We start from the raw sequence: 18,741 nt of genomic DNA, 5'->3' as shown, positions 1-18,741 counted from the left end.
AAGCATTTCGCACGTCCAGTGTGACTATGGCACAGTATTTTTTAGATCCACGCTTCCATCTCTTGCCAGAGATGGCCTCTCGAGCCATGTTGATCACCATCTGGATGGCGTCCACCGTGGATCGTCCCTTACGAAATCCGAATTGTGCTTCGGATAGACCAGCTGGGTCTTCCGTCCATGTCTCAAGCCGGTCTGCAATGATTCTTTCGAGAATCTTGCCCATTGTGTCCCAGCATACAAAGCGGGCGATAGGAGGAAGGTTCCTCAGCAGGCTTGCCTGGCTTCAAGGTGAGGACCACCTCTGGCGTTTTCCAGTGTGTCGGAATACACCCTCTTGTAGACATCTTGTAAACACCTGCTCGAAGATGTCAGGGTGGAGCTCTATGGCGAACTTCAAGACGGCGTTAGGTATGCCATCCGGTCCCTGCGCAGCCGCATCTCTCACTCTCCCACAGGCTCTCTGGAGCTCATTCCTGGTGATGGTAGGAACTTCTTCTATAATTGCCGGGTTTGTGGAACAATTTGGGGGTCATGCACTGTGGGGGAACAGTGTACTGACTGCCCTGCGCACTAATTGTGGGGAGCTGGAGAGGCCCATCCTGGAGTCTTTCAAATGAGCCATGACGGTCCTGAGTATGGTTTTCCCCCAAACATTGCGGTCTGCCTCGTCGCACAATTTTTTTCCAGCATACCCTCTTGCTGGCTTTTATGGCCCTTCGTAGGAGACCTCTAGCGGCCGCAAATTCAGATCGACGAATATCTTCACTGGGCCGGTCTCTCGCTCTCTGGGCAAAGTCCTCCGGGATCTCAGGCACGATCGGCGAAGAGCGGCGATGTCATCGTTCCACCAGTAGGCTGGCTGGCGACGTGCAGAACCTCTTCTCCGTGACATAGAAGCATCACAGGCCTGGGCGATCGCGTTCCTCAGCAATCGAACCATTTCTTCAGGGGGACCGGGGGGGACCTCAACATCTCTCATTGCCTCAACGAAGGCAACCATAGTCCAACGAGCGGGCGCTCCACTTGTGGCTGCATACCGGTACATAATTTAACTGGCGCCTTCTTGTGATCTCGAACTGATAGCACGGTGATCACTATCCGTGTAGACATCGCTTACATGCCAGGCTCTTGTTCGGCCAGAGAGGGAATCACTCACGAATGTGAGGTCAATCATGGAGCAGTCCTGGGGGCCCAACGAAGGTCGGTGTCTGCCCCCTATTGAGCAGGATAACTTCAAGGGCGGCCACAGCATCTAACAGAATTTTCGCCCCGTGGCCTTGTCTCTCTACTACCCCAGTCCACTGCCCAAGCATTAAAAGTCTCCCGGCTATGACGATGGGTTCTTTTTCCTCTGGCCTCCACAATAATGCTGGCGAATAAAGATGAAAATTCGCCGTCTGAGAGGCTTGGTGGAGCATATACGCTGAAGATGTACACGTCAGCGATTTGCACCCAGGAATACAGTCGCGTGGTGCCTGTTGATCGCTTTCTGCACGGGTATGCTTCCACGCACCTAGATTGCCGTCTGTGCATTGGCATCCGATATCCACACATGAGGTGACACTAGATTCCGATGCTGGTCACACAAGATAGCAACGTCGATATCTTGCTTATAGATGGTCTGCACTAGGAGATCCTGTGCGGCCTCGCAGTGGTTGAGATTAAGTTGAAGTATCCTCAACATTGGTGCTCGCGAATGAACTTCTTGGTTAACGGACAGCTCCTGCTATTAGTCACATGGGTCCTTGAAATTACAGAGTACGCATGTTGGCACACTTTTGCAGGTTTTGGGCTTTCTCCACATTGTGTGTGTGTGTGTGTGTGTGTGTGTGTGTGTGTGTGTGTGTGTGTGTGTGTGTGTGTGTGTGTGTGTGTGTGTGTGTGTGTGTGTGTGTCATTACATTGTAATAATTTTTATTTTGTTTTTGCCTTATCTTTCCGTTTCATATTAAATTTTTTATTAAGTAGGATGTGACTATTTATTTATTCTCACTAAACAATAATTTTCTCATTGAATTAAGTTTACAAACAACGGTACAGTGATATAGTAGCTTTGATATAAAAAATAAGCCGCGTAAAAAAATATAGGGATTGCGAGAAAGAACTATTGTGAGGTAATAGCAGTTTTTTTAAGAAGTTTATAGACTGCTTTAAAGAACAACTCTACCGTATTATGTTAAACATTTTGCTAAGAGTTGTAATTCATTTCAGTCTTATATTAATCATCTCATTGTGACGAATTAAATGTAAATATTCGGTCTTTTCTGTTAATGGTCCGACTTTAATCAATAGAGCATGGTTTAATCCTATTCTGTAACATAACTACCATTCTAGTTTCTTTTGTTTGGCACTAGATAGCGCGCAATCTTAACGCTTTAGGGGATAATAGATTTTAGCGTTTGATGGCATATCTTCTCATAGACACAATCAAAGGTGATAGGCTGATAGACATTTTTCAGAAAGTTACATTAATTCGAGTTTGTCGTAAATTTTTTGTCTAAACATGACCTAGTTAAATGAGTTATGTTAACTAATAATTTAGACACACCAGCCCAAAGTTTCTCTAACATTGTAAACTAGGAGCTAATAACTCACATCGCTTGTACTCACGAAAGCTACCACCACTCTCCACAACACTAGGGTGTATGTGTTATCGTACATGAACCTACTCAGTAGTAGTCCTGTCCAATGTAGACTCCATTTGTTGCACAGCGAGTGCTATAAACTGACCATCTCGTCCCAAGTCTGCCGAGCTGACGTTCCAAATTCTAACCTACAGTGACGCTACCGCACACACATTGATTTATACAAATTATATTAGTAAAGCCTTTTTTTCGTTTTATCTCCTAAGAACAATGTTAAAACACTTAAATTCAAAACACTTAATTATGTATGCCCTTAAATTTTTCATGGAGTTTTAAAATAAATTAAGAATTTTAAATATTGAATAAAAATGTTGTAAAACTAAAAGGTTTGGATGCGTAATCAATGGCATTTAAAATGATACATCTTCTCTGACTATACAACTAAAAATAAGGTCGTAAAATTGTTTGGAGTTCAATATAGTTCTTATGGGGCTGAAATCAAGTTGGTCGCTTATACATCTGGCTTTAAATGGGATGAAATCAGCTCGTTGCTACTAATAAATCCGCTTGCATAATTTGGATAAACGAAGCTCAAATCGCCAAATAAGAGAGATAAGATCAATATGAATCTATTTTGAAGTAAAGGACAAGAACTTCATGAGTGCCACTGTTGTAAGTTCTTGGCTTTTGCAGATCGGGAATTCGTTCCAAGCTAACCTGACTAAACGAGCGGAGGAGGTGATGACTCAAGCGGCAGCCATATACACCTCAGTGGAGGCATCTCTCCGCAAGTCCACTAACCACGTGGAGGAGACTATCTCTCGCTTGTTGGCCACCTCTCAGGCCGAGATGTCCAGAGCTGTGAAAGAGACAAGGACCAAACTGGCAGCCGCAGGATCAGCAGAAGCTAACCACAATTCCACTCAGCCACACAGTTTGGCAGTTGACAACAGCACGGTGGCACCTTGATAGCTAACGTTAACAGTCGTATTACTGGTGGCTTTTGTGTTTTTATGTTTGTAGCAAACTTTTGTCTTTACTACAAAGGGTTTTGAGTTTTAATTGGCATTATTTAAAAGAAAGTCTTGTAACCACATACTTATAAATATATAAAAAATAATTTTATTTAATTATTGAAGATGTGTATTTAATTATTTAAGAAGATTAGAGATTGTGTTTAGTAATTTCTCTATATTTAAAATACAATTATTGTTGCTTTAAATAATTATTGTTTATCGTTACAACACAAGAAAATTAAAACGGAATCTAAAGCAAAGTTTTCAGTAATATTGATTGGTATAATGTATTTATTTATTAACAAATCAAATAACATTAACCAATTTGTTAACTAAATATTTCTTTCAAACAGTTCGTGTTTAACATAAACATATTAATTGGAATAAACTCACTGATAATTTGTACTCAACAAAATAAAGTAACATTTTTAGAGTAACAAGTTACAACTAAGTGATCAAAACTTTTTCTGTATTGTGCATGCATATGCATACTGAACATTAAAAATTTCGTGGCACAATAACACATCAGAAAGTCAGATTGGAGTTAATATAATTTACATTAGGCCTATATACTGTATATATTCATTATTATATGTTCTAACCATAAAGTTTTAAAAATTTGAAATACAACGAAAATTGCTGAAGCTAAGAAACTTGTCAGGACATAGAATAAATAGTTGGCCATACTAATCCAACAAACATTCTCCTCTTGTGCAAATATATTAATCAACACTTTTACTTGGATTGTAAATTGACTGAGCTCATTGTATGTAATCTGGTCGAATTATATATTTAATATTAAACAAATAAATAAAGAAAACAATAAAAAGAAGAACAATTATTAAAAAATACAAATTTATATTATAACAGCATATATTCCAAATGCTATTCTACTAAATCACAAAAAGCCTAAGATATTTAAATCTAACAAATAGTAGTGTTAGAGGTAAGTAGTAACTCAAAGTCATAAATGATACAATGCACAAAATAATGTCTATAGGTGCAGCAGTTTTTCTGTACAAACTAAAAATTTATTTCCAAGTTAAAGACACACAAATTGTGTTATATACCAGGGCCTAGTATCATATATACTAGACCCTGGTTATATACACAATACACGTTTGATATTTTTTTTTTAAATGAGACTTTTTTACATTTGTACAAAGTTACAGTAATTCAGGAGGCGAGATTCACTTTATAAGAACACAACCCGTTTTTTAATCGATTGAGCAAGTTCTCTCAACAAATAAATTTGTCAAATTTATTTTTGGAGGAGGTTGAAATGATAGAGTAATCGAATGTATTACAAATTCCAAATAGTAAATTTATTCACAACTCATATGTTTTTTAGTTTTGACACAGTTCTTCTTTAAAACTAACCGACAAATGACACTAATCTTAATAGTTTTATCAGCAACAGCCAACGAGATAAAGGCGCTAAAATAATAATTCCTTTATCAAAATCACGAAAAACTAGGTTGTGCTCTTGTACAATTGAAAATAAATTTAGCTTCCCAGACTAATATGATTTGTAATACCAATAATTCAGTTGAATAATTCCTCCAACTGTTCAAATCATATAAAATAACACACCTCTAATACATTGAAATGTAGATATTTGAACTTATAAAAAAATCATTATAACTACAGATAATTATTGCAATTATAGTGCTTGTGTGTAGTGATTAGATGTAAGGAATTGTATATTAATTTGTTAAGATACTATTTTAATTCTTGTAACCGCTATGGAAATTAATTACATCTGAGTAGTTAGCCTTTTGCCTGCTCCCCCTATTCCCGATGTTTGTATTTCTATACTCTGACAATTTTTACCCGAACACCAATAACATCAAATACCAAAAGAAACCCCCAAATGTTTTGTGTACTATTATGACAAGTTATAAATAGAGTCATTGTGGATCATCGAATCACCGCAAGACATTGCAAAATACTCAATTGATATTAATGTGTGACACAAAAATTCTAGTAAGCAGATATATTAACGTATTTTCAGCTTATCACATAGTACAGGATGTTAAATAATAAATGTCATATGACTAAAAATAATATTGCATTTTTCAATATTATAACCTGCATGTTTCTCCTGTTTCATATATTTCACATAGTAAATGTTTTCTGTAACGAGATAACCATAGTTAACGATGCGATTTTACTGATTTTTTTGTTCGTGTACATTCATTCCAATATTGTATGATTGTATAATAGATGTATGATTTTAAGAATAAACTATTTTGAAAAATCTATACTCAAGATATTAACTTACTTATGTTACAGCTCCAATTCATCATCAAAAGTGATCCGGAATATTTTATAAAATAAAACACCTATTCATAAGTAAGTAACAAACCTAATAATGGCTTAATATTTTATGGTACGGTATTAGTTTCAATTTAGTTCTTCAGGCGGAACAAAAAATGGAACAAAACTCAACAATTTTGCACTGAATCAACCCTTCCCCACACGCTACTTCAGCGTCATGCCGCTAGCCCTATTCTCCACCTCTACTACAATTATTTCATTTGCGAAGAGAAAATTACTTTTATCACATTTTGTGACAATAACCTTTGGATCTTTAATAATCAATAATATTCTTTTTAAAGCAGTGTGCATCACTGATTAAACGATACGTAGCATAGATTATTAAAGCAGATGTAAAAAATGGTACAGTTTACGAGAATGCTGGATATGTTTTATTTGTAATAATTTGTTTTTCATAATTCATTCAATGCAAAAATAGTTGTTTGTTAAAGTGGGATGATTAAGTGTATGTGTGTGTATTTTTTTTGCGATGCCAACACGGTGGGGAAATCCTTTATGGACTACCTGGGGTAGGGAACCGTCACTCCCCAGAGTGTGGGACTCATACTGCGTATATACCCACTAAAACCACCACCAAAAGCATTTCCTCTTGTCACAAATACTCCCCGCGGGACCGCCGCTAGCATTACTTCGCGGGGAGTGACACGAGCTATCCGATACTTCAGGGTGATCCAATTGACCTCATTTCAGGCAACACTGTAACATTGTGCGAGACTCTCTAGGGTAACTGTAGGGGACGTTTCGATCGTTCCTCCTCCCTCAGTCTTGATATGACTTTCTTAGCAAAAGTCGCGACCGCGCGAGCCAGTTCACTTCCATTCGGATCATATTCTCCACAACATTCTCCGTTGTAGCAGCCTCACCGAGAACGAGGGACAATTCCGCTCTTTCTTCATTGAATCTTGGGCAGTTGAAGAAGACGTGCTCCGGAAGAGCAACCGGGCAGGCATCACTGATGTCATTGTGGGTGCGGTGCAGTACTTTCTAAAGCACCCATGTCCGGTCAGTTGTGTGAGGTGATAATCTACTTCTCCGTGCTTCCTTCCGATCCAAGGTGCGATGTTTTTGGGATCAGCCGGTGTGTCCATCGGCCTTTGGTTGATTGGTCCCCATCGCACCTGCCACGATTCCACAGTTCTTGAGCGTTCCACATCTCTACCATCCGTGGGACGTCGGTGATACATTCTTGAGCGCTCATCAACAAGCAACGCTAGTGGTGGTATGCCGGCTAGAACGTATGTAGCTTCATAGGATATATCCCTGAATCCACAGATCACACGCAGGCAAGCTCGTCCTGTGGATTGCCTCTGACTGATGGAAGTATGCTCGCGTCTCAACAGCGTCGTGCCAAATAGGCGCTGCGTAGAGGAGGATGGAATCGATGACGCTTGCATAAAATCTTCGTCGGCTGCTTCTCGGGCCCCCGATATTCGGCATTATCGGGGCTCCCGCCGCCTTGGAAGCCTTGTTTCCGCAGACCTTTGCCAGGTGCTTTTTGAAGGTCAATCTGGCATCTATCTGTACCTCCAGGTATCGGATGGAGGGAGCCGACACGATATCGCAGTCACCCACTCTTAGAGTGATGGTCTCCATCGCCTTCCTGCTAGTGACGAGCAGGGCTTCAGTCTTCTGGTCCGCCGTTTTCAAGTCCCAGGTCTGCTAGTGCCTCACGCACTTGGTGAATGGCACTGTTGACCTCATAAATGACTTCATACAGGTGTTTGGCCGCGATGACCACTGCGATATTGTCGGCGAAGCCAACAACCTTCGCCGACCCCCGGGAGGTTCAGCCGAAGAATCCTGTCGTACAATGACATTTCATAGAATGGGGCCAAGCACCGATCCTTGAGGCACCCCGGCTGTGACGTCATAGGTCTCCGGGCCATCGTCCGTGCGGAATTCCAGCACCCTGCCATGGAAGTAGCTTGAGATTATCCTCAACAGATACTCCGGGATGTTGATCTGTCGGAGGGCACTGAGGATGTTGTTCCATCTTTCCGAATAAAAGCATTTCGCACGTCCAGTGTGACTATGGCACAGTATTTTTTAGATCCACACGCTTCCATCTCTTGCCAGAGATGGCCTCTCGAGCCATGTTGATCACCATCTGGATGGCGTCCACCGTGGATCGTCCCCTTACGAAATCCGAATTGTGCTTCGGATAGACCAGCTGGGTCTTCCGTCCATGTCTCAAGCCGTCCTGCAATGATTTCTTTCGAGAATCTTGCCCATTGTGTCCCAGCATACAAAGCGGGCGATAGGAGGAAGGTTTCCTCAGCAGGCTTGCCTGGCTTCAAGGTGAGGACCAGCCTCTGGCGTTTCCAGTGTGTCGGAATACACCCTCTTGTAGACATCTTGTAAACACCTGCTCGAAGATGTCAGGGTGGAGCTCTATGGCGAACTTCAAGACGGCGTTAGGTATGCCATCCGGTCCTGGCGCAGCCGCATCTCTCACTCTCCCACAGGCTCTCTGGAGCTCATTCCTGGTGATGGTAGGAACTTCTTCTATAATTGGCCGGGTTTGTGGAACAATTTGGGGTCATGCACTGTGGGGAACAGTGTACTGACTGCCCTGCGCACTAATTGTGGGAGCTGGGAGAGGCCATCCTGGAGTCTTTCAAACGAGCCATGACGGTCCTGTAATGGTTTTTCCCCAAACATTGCGGTCTGCCTCGTCGCACAATTTTTTCCAGCATACCCTCTTGCTGGCTTTTATGGCCCCTTCGTAGGAGACCTCTAGCGGCCGCAAATTCAGATCGACGAATATCCTTCACTGGGCCGGTCTCTCGCTCTCTGGGCAAGTCTCCGGGATCTCAGGCACGATCGGCGAAGAGCGGCGATGTCATCGTTCCACCAGTAGGCTGGCTGGCGACGTGCAGAACCTCTTCTCCGTGACATAGAAGCATCACAGGCCTGGGCGATCGCGTTCCTCAGCAATCGAACCATTTCTTCAGGGGGACCGGGGGGACCTCAACATCTCTCATTGCCTCAACGAAGCAACCATAGTCCAACGAGCGGGCGCTCCACTTGTGGCTGCATACCGGTACATAATTTAACTGGCGCCTTCTTGTGATCTCGAACTGGATAGCACGGTGATCACTATCCCGTGTAGACATCGCTTACATGCCAGGCTCTTGTTCGGCCAGAGAGGGAATCACTCACGAATGTGAGGTCAATCATGGAGCAGTCCCTGGGGGCCCAACGAAGGTCGGTGTCTGCCCCCTATTGAGCAGGATAACTTCAAGGGCGGCCACAGCATCTAACAGAATTTCGCCCCGTGGCCTTGTCTCTCTACTACCCCAGTCCACTGGCCCAAGCATTAAAGTCTCCGGCTATGACGATGGGTCTTTTTCCTCTGGCCTCCACAATAATGCTGGCGAATAAAGATGAAAATTCGCCGTCTGAGAGGCTTGGTGGAGCATATATACGCTGAAGATGTACACGTCAGCGATTTGCACCCAGGAATACAGTCGCGTGGTGCCTGTTGATCGCTTCTGCACGGGTATGCTTCCACGCACCTAGATTGCCGTCTGTGCATTGGCATCCGATATCCACACATGAGGTGACACTAGATTCCGATGCTGGTCACACAAGATAGCAACGTCGATATCTTGCTTATAGATGGTCTGCACTAGGAGATCCTGTGCGGCCTCGCAGTGGTTGAGATTAAGTTTGAAGTATCCTCAACATTGGTGCTCGCGAATGAACTTCTTGGTTAACGGACAGCTCCTGCTATTAGTCACATGGGTCCTTGAATTACAGAGTACGCATGTTGGCACACTTTTGCAGGTTTTGGCTTTCTCCACATTGTGTGTGTGTGTGTGTGTGTGTGTGTGTGTGTGTGTGTGTGTGTGTGTGTGTGTGTGTGTGTGTGTGTGTCATTACATTGTAATAATTTTATTTTGTTTTGCCTTAATCTGTTTCATATTAAATTTTTATTTAAGTAGGATGTGACTAATTTATTTATTCTCACTAAACAATAATTTCTCATTGAATTAAGTTTACAAACAACGGTACAGTGATATAGTAGCTTTGATATAAAAAATAAGCCGCGTAAAAATATAGGGATTGCGAGAAAGAACTATGTGTGAGGTAATAGCAGTTTTTAAGAAGTTTATAGACTGCTTTAAAGAACAACTCTACCGTATTATGTTAAAACATTTTGCTAAGAGTTGTAATTCATTTCAGTCTTATATTAATCATCTCATTGTGACGAATTAAATGTAAATATTCGGTCTTTTCTGTTAATGTCCGACTTAATCAATAGAGCATGTTTAATCCTATTCTGTAACATAACTACCATTCTAGTTTCTTTTGTTTTGGCACTAGATAGCGCGCAATCTTAACGCTTTAGGGGATAATAGATTTTAGCGTTTGATGGCATATCTTCTCATAGACACAATCAAAGGTGATAGGCTGATAGACATTTTCAGAAAGTTACATTAATTCGAGTTTGTCGTAAATTTTTTGTCTAAACATGACCTAGTTAAATGAGTTATGTTAACTAATAATTTAGACACACCAGCCAAAGTTTCTCTAACATTGTAAACTAGGAGCTAATAACTCACATCGCTTGTACTCACGAAAGCTACACCACTCTCCACAACACTAGGGTGTATGTGTTATCGTACATGAACCTACTCAGTAGTAGTCCTGTCCAATGTAGACTCCATTTGTTGCACAGCGAGTGCTATAAACTGACCATCTCGTCCAAGTCTGCCGAGCTGACGTTCCAAATTCTAACCTACAGTGACGCTACCGCACACACATTGATTTATACAAATTATATTAGTAAAGCCTTTTTTCGTTTTATCTCCTAAGAACAATGTTAAAACACTTAAATTCAAAACACTTAATTATGTATGCCCTTAAATTTTTCATGGAGTTTTAAAATAAATTAAGAATTTTAAATATTGAATAAAAATGTTGTAAAACTAAAAGGTTTGGATGCGTAATCAATGGCATTTAAAATGATACATCTTCTCTGACTATACAACTAAAAATAAGGTCGTAAAATTGTTTGGAGTTCAATATAGTTCTTATGGGGCTGAAATCAAGTTGGTCGCTTATACATCTGGCTTTAAATGGGATGAAATCAGCTCGTTGCTACTAATAAATCCGCTTGCATAATTTGGATAAACGAAGCTCAAATCGCCAAATAAGAGAGATAAGATCAATATGAATCTATTTTGAAGTAAAGGACAAGAACTTCATGAGTGCCACTGTTGTAAGTTCTTGGCTTTTGCAGATCGGGAATTCGTTCCAAGCTAACCTGACTAAACGAGCGGAGGAGGTGATGACTCAAGCGGCAGCCATATACACCTCAGTGGAGGCATCTCTCCGCAAGTCCACTAACCACGTGGAGGAGACTATCTCTCGCTTGTTGGCCACCTCTCAGGCCGAGATGTCCAGAGCTGTGAAAGAGACAAGGACCAAACTGGCAGCCGCAGGATCAGCAGAAGCTAACCACAATTCCACTCAGCCACACAGTTTGGCAGTTGACAACAGCACGGTGGCACCTTGATAGCTAACGTTAACAGTCGTATTACTGGTGGCTTTTGTGTTTTTATGTTTGTAGCAAACTTTTGTCTTTACTACAAAGGGTTTTGAGTTTTAATTGGCATTATTTAAAAGAAAGTCTTGTAACCACATACTTATAAATATATAAAAAATAATTTTATTTAATTATTGAAGATGTGTATTTAATTATTTAAGAAGATTAGAGATTGTGTTTAGTAATTTCTCTATATTTAAAATACAATTATTGTTGCTTTAAATAATTATTGTTTATCGTTACAACACAAGAAAATTAAAACGGAATCTAAAGCAAAGTTTTCAGTAATATTGATTGGTATAATGTATTTATTTATTAACAAATCAAATAACATTAACCAATTTGTTAACTAAATATTTCTTTCAAACAGTTCGTGTTTAACATAAACATATTAATTGGAATAAACTCACTGATAATTTGTACTCAACAAAATAAAGTAACATTTTTAGAGTAACAAGTTACAACTAAGTGATCAAAACTTTTTCTGTATTGTGCATGCATATGCATACTGAACATTAAAAATTTCGTGGCACAATAACACATCAGAAAGTCAGATTGGAGTTAATATAATTTACATTAGGCCTATATACTGTATATATTCATTATTATATGTTCTAACCATAAAGTTTTAAAAATTTGAATACAACGAAAATTGCTGAAGCTAAGAAACTTGTCAGGACATAGAATAAATAGTTGGCCATACTAATCCAACAAACATTCTCCTCTTGTGCAAATATATTAATCAACACTTTTACTTGGATTGTAAATTGACTGAGCTCATTGTATGTAATCTGGTCGAATTATATATTTAATATTAAACAAATAAATAAAGAAAACAATAAAAAGAAGAACAATTTTAAAAATACAAATTTATATTATAACAGCATATATTCCAAATGCTATTCTACTAATCACAAAAAGCCTAAGATATTTAAATCTAACAAAATAGTAGTGTTAGAGGTAAGTAGTAACTCAAAGTCATAAATGATACAATGCACAAAATAATGTCTATAGGTGCAGCAGTTTTTCTGTACAAACTAAAAATTTATTTCCAAGTTAAAGACACACAAATTGGTGTTATATACCAGGGCCTAGTATCATATATACTAGACCCTGGTTATATACACAATACACGTTTGATATTTTTTTTTAAATGAGACTTTTACATTTGTACAAAGTTACATAATTCAGGAGGCGAGATTCACTTTATAAGAACACAACCCGTTTTTTTAATCGATTGAGCAAGTTCTCTCAACAAATAAATTTGTCAAATTATTTTTGGAGGAGGTTGAAATGATAGAGTATCGAATGTATTACAAATTCCAAATAGTAAATTTATTCACAACTCATATGTTTTTAGTTTGACACAGTTCTTCTTCAAACTAACCGACAAATGACACTATCTTAATAGTTTTATCAGCAACAGCCAACGAGATAAAGGCGCTAAAAATAATAATTCCTTTATCAAAATCACGAAAAACTAGGTTGTGCTCTTGTACAATTGAAAATAAATTTAGCTTCCCAGACTAATATGATTTGTAATACCAATAATTCAGTTGAATAATTCCTCCAACTGTTCAAATCATATAAAATAACACACCTCTAATACAGGGCTGCCCAACCTACGGCCCGCGGGCCGAATCCGGCCCGCGAGTCAGTTTTATGTGGCCCGCCATGTTGCCAAAACATCCAAATTTGTTTACAAGCATTTGAAATATTAAATAAATACAAATTTTGAGAACCAAGCAGTCCAGCCGATTTCACGTAGAACGAGCCGTATTCATTTGGTGGAGTATGAGTGTTCAAAGAAGTAAAGTAGTTGCAGACAGATTTCACTGACTACGGTGGTGGCTGCCAGCTGGCGAATCGAGCGCGCGTAAAGCACAGCACAGCGCGCGGTGCGGCGACGTAAACCCCTACCCAACTCAAGGTCACCACTCGCCACGTAATTTGTATGTCCTAGTATCCTAGTAGGATTAATTAAAATCAATGTATTCAATTTATTGGTGACTTTTTTATTGTTCCCTCAGAATTAGAGCAAACATCCAAAAGTCTGGGTTTATATTTATTTCTACTAAAAGTACCTAAACACATAATATATTATAAACCTTTACCTAACAACTAATAAATAATAAGAAATTACAATAATCAGGAAACAAGCGCCAAATAACCTTAAAACTCATATTTTGCACAAGATTTCTGGAACAAACCCCCGGGCAATACGTTTTGTTTGGAATTCCAAATTCCCTGGGATGTTGGCCCGCCTGGCCATAAAGGCTTTACAATGTGGCCCTTGGGTAAAAAAGGTTGGGCACTCCTGCTCTAATACATTGAGATGTAGATATTTGAACTTATAAAAAATCATTATAACTACAGATAATTATTGCAATTATAGTGCTTGTGTGTAGTGATTAGATGTAAGGAATTGTATATTAATTTGTTAAGATACTATTTTAATTCTTGTAACCGCTATGGAAATTAATTACATCTGAGTAGTTAGCCTTTTGCCTGCTCCCCTATTCCCGATGTTTGTATTTCTATACTCTGACAATTTTTACCCGAACACCAATAACATCAAATACCAAAAGAAAACCCCAAATGTTTTGTGTACTATTATGACAAGTTATAAATAGAGTCATGTGGATCATCGAATCACCGCAAGACATTGCAAAATACTCAATTGATATTAATTGTGACACAAAAATTCTAGTAAGCAGATATATTACGTATTTTCAGCTTATCACATAGTACAGGATGTTAAATAATAAATGTCATATGACTAAAAATATTGCATTTTTCAATATTATAACCTGCATGTTTCTCCTGTTCATATATTTCACATAGTAAATGTTTTCTGTAACGAGATAACCATAGTTAACGTTGCGATTTTACTGATTTTTTTGTTCGTGTACATTCATCCAATATTGTATGATGTATAATAGATGTATGATTTTAAGAATAAACTATTTTGAAAAATCTATACTCAAGATATTAACTTACTTATGTTACAGCTCCAATTCATCAAAAGTGATCCGGAATATTTTATAAAATAAAACACCTATTCATAAGTAAGTAACAAACCTAATAATGGCTTAATATTTTATGGTACGGTATTAGTTCAATTTAGTTCTTCAGCGGAACAAAAATGGAACAAAACTCAACATTTGCACTGAATCAACCCTTCCCACACGCTACTTCAGCGTCATGCCGCTAGCCCTATTCTCCACCTCTACTACAATTATTTCATTTGCGAAGAAAATTACTTTTATCACATTTTGTGACAATAACCTTTGGATCTTTAATAATCAATAAGTATTCTTTTTAAAGCAGTGTGCATCACTGATTAAACGATACGTAGCATAGATTATTAAAGCAGATGTAAAAATGGTACAGTTTACGAGAATGCTGGATATGTTTTATTTGTAATAATTTGTTTTTCATAATTCATTCAATGCAAAAATAGTTGTTTGTTAAAGTGGGATGATTAAGTGTATGTGTGTGTATTTTTTTTGCGATGCCAACACGGTGGGGAAATCCTTTATGGACTACCTGGGGTAGGGAACCGTCACTCCCCAGAGTGTGGGACTCATACTGCGTATATACCCACTAAAACCACCACCAAAAGCATTTCCTCTTGTCACAAATACTCCCCGCGGGACCGCCGCTAGGCATTACTTCGCGGGGAGTGACACGAGCTATCCGATACTTCAGGGTGATCCAATTGACCTCATTTCAGGCAACACTGTAACATTGTGCGAGGCTCTCTAGGGTAACTGTAGGGGACGTTTCGATCGTTCCTCCTCCCTCAGTCTTGATATGACTTTCTTAGCAAAAGTCGCGACCGCGAGCCAGTTCACTTCCATTCGGATCATATTCTCCACAACATTCTCCGTTGTAGCAGCCTCACCGAGAACGAGGGACAATTCCGCTCTTTCTTCATTGAATCTTGGGCAGTTGAAGAAGACGTGCTCCGGAAGAGCAGACCGGGCAGGCATCACTGATGTCATTGTGGGTGCGGTGCAGGTACTTTCTAAAGCACCCATGTCCGGTCAGTTGTGTGAGGTGATAATCTACTTCTCCGTGCTTCCTTCCGATCCAAGGTGCGATGTTTGGGATCAGCCGGTGTGTCCATCGGCCTTTGGTTGATTGGTCCCATCGCACCTGCCACGATTCCACAGTTCTTGAGCGTTCCACATCTCTACCATCCGTGGGACGTCGGTGATACATTCTTGAGCGCTCATCAACAAGCAACGCTAGTGGTGGTATGCCGGCTAGAACGTATGTAGCTTCATAGGATATATCCCTGAATCCACAGATCACACGCAGGCAAGCTCGTCTGTGGATTGCCTCTGACTGATGGAAGTATGCTCGCGTCTCAACAGCGTCGTGCCAAATAGGCGCTGCGTAGAGGAGGATGGAATCGATGACGCTTGCATAAAATCTTCGTCGGCTGCTTCTCGGGCCCCCGATATTCGGCATTATACCCGAGAGGGCTCCCGCCGCCTTGGAAGCCTTGTCGCAGACCTTTGCCAGGTGCTTTTTGAAGGTCAATCTGGCATCTATCTGTACCTCCAGGTATCGGATGGAGGGAGCCGACACGATATCGCAGTCACCCACTCTTAGAGTGATGGTCTCCATCGCCTTCCTGCTAGTGACGAGCAGGGCTTCAGTCTTCTGGTCCGCCGTTTCAAGTCCCAGGTCTGCTAGTGCCTCACGCACTTGGTGAATGGCACTGTTGACCTCATAAATGACTTCATACAGGTGTTTGGCCGCGATGACCACTGCGATATTGTCGGCGAAGCCAACAACCTTCGCCGACCCCGGGAGGTTCAGCCGAAGAATCCTGTCGTACATGACATTTCATAGAATGGGGCCAAGCACCGATCCTTGAGGCACCCCGGCTGTGACGTCATAGGTCTCCGGGCCATCGTCCGTGCGGAATTCCAGCACCCTGCCATGGAAGTAGCTTGAGATTATCCTCAACAGATACTCCGGGATGTTGATCTGTCGGAGGGCACTGAGGATGTTGTTCCATCTTTCCGAATTAAAAGCATTTCGCACGTCCAGTGTGACTATGGCACAGTATTTTTTAGATCCACGCTTCCATCTCTTGCCAGAGATGGCCTCTCGAGCCATGTTGATCACCATCTGGATGGCGTCCACCGTGGATCGTCCCTTACGAAATCCGAATTGTGCTTCGGATAGACCAGCTGGGTCTTCCGTCCATGTCTCAAGCCGGTCTGCAATGATTCTTTCGAGAATCTTGCCCATTGTGTCCAGCATACAAAGCGGGCGATAGGAGGAAGGTTCCTCAGCAGGCTTGCCTGGCTTCAAGGTGAGGACCAGCCTCTGGCGTTTCCAGTGTGTCGGGAATACACCCTCTTGTAGACATCTTGTAAACACCTGCTCGAAGATGTCAGGGTGGAGCTCTATGGCGAACTTCAAGACGGCGTTAGGTATGCCATCCGGTCCTGGCGCAGCCGCATCTCTCACTCTCCCACAGGCTCTCTGGAGCTCATTCCTGGTGATGGTAGGAACTTCTTCTATAATTGGCCGGGTTTGTGGAACAATTTGGGGGTCATGCACTGTGGGGAACAGTGTACTGACTGCCCTGCGCACTAATTGTGGGGAGCTGGGAGAGGCCATCCTGGAGTCTTTCAAACGAGCCATGACGGTCCTGTATGGTTTTCCCCAAACATTGCGGTCTGCCTCGTCGCACAATTTTTTCCAGCATACCCTCTTGCTGGCTTTTATGGCCCTTCGTAGGAGACCTCTAGCGGCCGCAAATTCAGATCGACGAATATCTTCACTGGGCCGGTCTCTCGCTCTCTGGGCAAGTCTCCGGGATCTCAGGCACGATCGGCGAAGAGCGGCGATGTCATCGTTCCACCAGTAGGCTGGCTGGCGACGTGCAGAACCTCTTCTCCGTGACATAGAAGCATCACAGGCCTGGGCGATCGCGTTCCTCAGCAATCGAACCATTTCTTCAGGGGGACCGGGGGGGACCTCAACATCTCTCATTGCCTCAACGAAGCAACCATAGTCCAACGAGCGGGCGCTCCACTTGTGGCTGCATACCGGTACATAATTTAACTGGCGCCTTCTTGTGATCTCGAACTGGATAGCACGGTGATCACTATCCGTGTAGACATCGCTTACATGCCAGGCTCTTGTTCGGCCAGAGAGGGAATCACTCACGAATGTGAGGTCAATCATGGAGCAGTCCTGGGGCCCAACGAAGGTCGGTGTCTGCCCCCTATTGAGCAGGATAACTTCAAGGGCGGCCACAGCATCTAACAGAATTTCGCCCCGTGGCCTTGTCTCTCTACTACCCCAGTCCACTGCCCAAGCATTAAAGTCTCCGGCTATGACGATGGGTCTTTTTCCTCTGGCCTCCACAATAATGCTGGCGAATAAAGATGAAAATTCGCCGTCTGAGAGGCTTGGTGGAGCATATACGCTGAAGATGTACACGTCAGCGATTTGCACCCAGGAATACAGTCGCGTGGTGCCTGTTGATCGCTTCTGCACGGGTATGCTTCCACGCACCTAGATTGCCGTCTGTGCATTGGCATCCGATATCCACACATGAGGTGACACTAGATTCCGATGCTGGTCACACAAGATAGCAACGTCGATATCTTGCTTATAGATGGTCTGCACTAGGAGATCCTGTGCGGCCTCGCAGTGGTTGAGATTAAGTTGAAGTATCCTCAACATTGGTGCTCGCGAATGAACTTCTTGGTTAACGGACAGCTCCTGCTATTAGTCACATGGGTCCTTGAATTACAGAGTACGCATGTTGGCACACTTTTGCAGGTTTTGGCTTTCTCCACATTGTGTGTGTGTGTGTGTGTGTGTGTGTGTGTGTGTGTGTGTGTGTGTGTGTGTGTGTGTGTGTGTGTGTGTGTGTGTGTGTGTGTGTGTGTCATTACATTGTAATAATTTTATTTTGTTTTGCCTTATCTTTCCGTTTCATATTAAATTTTTATTTAAGTAGGATGTGACTATTTATTTATTCTCACTAAACAATAATTTCTCATTGAATTAAGTTTACAAACAACGGTACAGTGATATAGTAGCTTTGATATAAAAAATAAGCCGCGTAAAAATATAGGGATTGCGAGAAAGAACTATTGTGAGGTAATAGCAGTTTTTAAGAAGTTTATAGACTGCTTTAAAGAACAACTCTACCGTATTATGTTAAACATTTTGCTAAGAGTTGTAATTCATTTCAGTCTTATAT

The sequence above is a fragment of the Homalodisca vitripennis genome, chromosome 1 (genome assembly GCF_021130785.1).
Source record: "Homalodisca vitripennis isolate AUS2020 chromosome 1, UT_GWSS_2.1, whole genome shotgun sequence".
In the NCBI taxonomy this organism is placed as follows: domain Eukaryota; kingdom Metazoa; phylum Arthropoda; class Insecta; order Hemiptera; family Cicadellidae; genus Homalodisca; species Homalodisca vitripennis.
This window is presented reverse-complemented; position numbering follows the sequence as displayed.